Source organism: Entelurus aequoreus, linkage group LG04, assembly GCF_033978785.1.
Source record: "Entelurus aequoreus isolate RoL-2023_Sb linkage group LG04, RoL_Eaeq_v1.1, whole genome shotgun sequence".
In the NCBI taxonomy this organism is placed as follows: Eukaryota; Metazoa; Chordata; class Actinopteri; order Syngnathiformes; family Syngnathidae; genus Entelurus; species Entelurus aequoreus.
In genome coordinates this window covers 21,360,645-21,363,475 of record NC_084734.1, presented here as the reverse complement: position 1 = coordinate 21,363,475, position 2,831 = coordinate 21,360,645, and the positions used below count along the sequence as shown (strand labels likewise).

The 2,831-nt window shown below is 48.3% G+C and overlaps 1 protein-coding gene and 1 pseudogene across 5 annotated transcripts in view; both read right to left on the bottom strand.

Moving 5' to 3' along the window:
- LOC133648369 (protocadherin-11 X-linked-like) overlaps positions 1 to 2,831 on the bottom strand; it is a 760,657-nt gene that overhangs the window by 580,991 nt on the left and 176,835 nt on the right. The gene's annotated exons all lie outside the window — the stretch shown is intronic.
- Positions 1,253 to 2,831, bottom strand: part of LOC133649172 (protocadherin-11 X-linked-like) — a 155,395-nt pseudogene continuing 153,816 nt past the window's right edge.

The window sequence follows — 2,831 nt, the reverse complement described above, 5'->3', positions numbered from 1 at the left end:
TATGAGCTAAATGCAACGTCGGCCGAGCAGGCTTTTTATGGACTAGTGTTCCCTTGGTGTTTAAGTATATTGGTCTCGGAGCTCTGCGTCACCTTGATCCCCGCGACCCCCCCCTTGTTCCCCCCCGCCCCCAGCGGTACTTTGTCTTCCCAGCAGCACTGTGCTCTCGCTGTCGGCACCGTGCAAGGCCACCTCTCCTTACTCTTGATTTACATTTATTTCCCTCATCTGCTGTTATTTATTGGGCACTTCGCATTTGGCACATTTCTCTTTATGGAATCATAAGGGCCGTTGCTGTACTACCTCATTCAAATGAGCGTTTCTCTCCCCGTGAACCCGTGCAGCAACTCCCCCCCGGGAGAATAAAAGCAGCACTTCATTTTATTTTATTTTATGTTTTTGAATGATTGCTGATTAAGTGAGTAGTCTCTGTCAGTCGTGTTTTCTTGGTCGGTTTAAAGGCAAAGCCTAAATGTTTGCAAAACAGCTTAGCTTGGCCCCTTAACCTCCAAATAAATCTGTCCGGTTCGGTAATCGCTGCCCATGCTCGGACTCGCTCTTCAAGTCCTTTTGAAATAACTCTGATAAGTGAGCAAGTATTTTGTAATATAATTCTTGCCTGCAATAGTAATAATAGCCAAACGTGTAAACAATCAAAGTTAAAGTTAAAGTACCACTGATAGTGAAATTACTCTGACCCATCTCCTTGTTCCATCACCTGACAGGTGAGGGGAGCAGTGAGCCCCCAATTCCAACCCTTGATGCTGAGTGCCAAGCAGGGAGGTAATGGGTCCCATTTTTATAGTCTTTGGTATGACTCGGCCGGAGTTTGAACTCACGACCTACCGTACTCAGGGCGGACACTCTAACCACAAGGTCATTGAGCCGGTCACACAGCGGTGTATGTGATGGTTGCCTTGAGACAACCTTCATCCATCCATTTTCTACCGCTTATCCCTTTCGGGTTCGCGGGGGGTTGCTGAGCCTATCTCAGCTGCATTCGGGCGGTAGGCGGGGTTCACCCTGGACAAGTCGCCACCTCATCGCAGAGCCAACACAGATAGACTGACAACATTCACACTCACATTCACACACTAGGGCCAATTTAGTGTTGCCAATCAACCTATCCCCAGGTGCATGTCTTTGGAGGTGGGAGGAAGCCGGAGTACCCGGAGGGAACCCAAGCAGTCACGGGGAGAACATGCAAACTCCACACAGAAATATACCAAGCGCGGGATCGAACCCAGGACCTTTGTTTTGTGTAGATAATTCAAAAAAAAAGTGCATACTTTAAATACTGTATCAATCGAAAAAGTAGGATATTTTATTTTGGTCATTGTCTAGCGGCCCAGTATTAGGTGTAATTGACAATAACTGCAAGCTTGATTAAAAAAAAAAAAAAGTCATCAATTTTAATTTATGAGCCCTCCAAATTCACAAAAGCCAGCCGTCATAATTGCGCCGCCGCCGCTAATCAAGCTTTGAATATGAAATTAACCTGCACATGTAAATGATTATGCAATTATGATTGCTTACAAACGAGGGTGCATACAGGATTAGGGTGCCTCTCTCTGTGTGTTTTTCTAAGCGCCGTTGTATTTCGTTCCTAGTTTTCAAGCGCAAATGACATTCATGTAAACATGTTTCTGGCTTCTGTTGGAAAGTACTTCTGCTCCATACTGCCACCTTCCCCCTGTCATATCAACTACCCCGGGGCAGCAGGGGGAGTGCGGTTGGGGATGAGTGTGGGCGGGTTGAAAAAAGAAGTCATGAATTACCTGTCGGGTGGTGATTTGCCCCGGACTCTTGAATCCCCCCTGACAGCCGCACTCGGAGACACTGTACGGGTCGGAGCTCGTCGATGAGCACTTGGAGAGCGAGTCGCAGCCCACCACGAATGTGTTGTCTAAAGGGAGCTCCTGGATCACGTGATGCTTCTTCGGGGCCACCGGAGTCTCCGGTTTGATTTGAAATGTCGGCTGAGGGGACGCAGACTTGTAATGCTTGGCTAAGTCTGGGCTGTCGGGTTTGAAGGTGGTGGGCGTGGTGGCCCAGTTGTACTTCCCCATGGTCTGCTCCTCCAGCTCCACGGGGAGATCCAGTGTGCCATTAACATGCTCATGGGTGGGTCGTCAGGCTTGGATTCATCTATGGTCACAAAGTTCAGCAGAAGGCTCTTCGGGGAGACGCTTCTTTCTCTTCTTCTTCTTCTTGATCTGACGGTTTTCTTGATTAGGCGACACCCACTCGCCGCTTTGCTTGCCCTTCTGTACCACTTTGTGTCTGGGAGTCTGTCGGCAGCGCACCAAGGCAGTCACAAATATCACCAAGATGACAGTCATGGTCCCGGCTATGATGGCAATGACAACAATCACGTATCCATTAGCTTGAGGTGTTACCTCGCTGTCCCCTATGTTTCGGTCCAGTGGTGTCTCCATACTTTTCCGCAGCTGTTCTTGGATAAAAGTGGCATTTGACACAGTGTCATTGACGAATAAGTGAATAAGTGCGATAGCTTGTAAGGACTCAGGCTGCCGAGATCTCTGACTTTGACAACCAGCCTATGCAGCCCTTGATCCGCCGCCACTATTTTCTCCTGCAGTGTTATGTTACCTGTTGTTTTGTCAATGGAGAAAAGGCCGCGAGGGGAGACCCTAGATGTAATGATGATGCTGCTGGTAATGCTATACTGTAGCTCAGCATTCATACCTGTGTCATTGTCAATGGCAAACACTCTTGTAACAACAGCACCAGGGGTTGTGGTGGTCCGCACTAGGTCGTATGAGTAATTGGACGAGGGAACAACGAACACAGGGCGATTGTCGTTTACA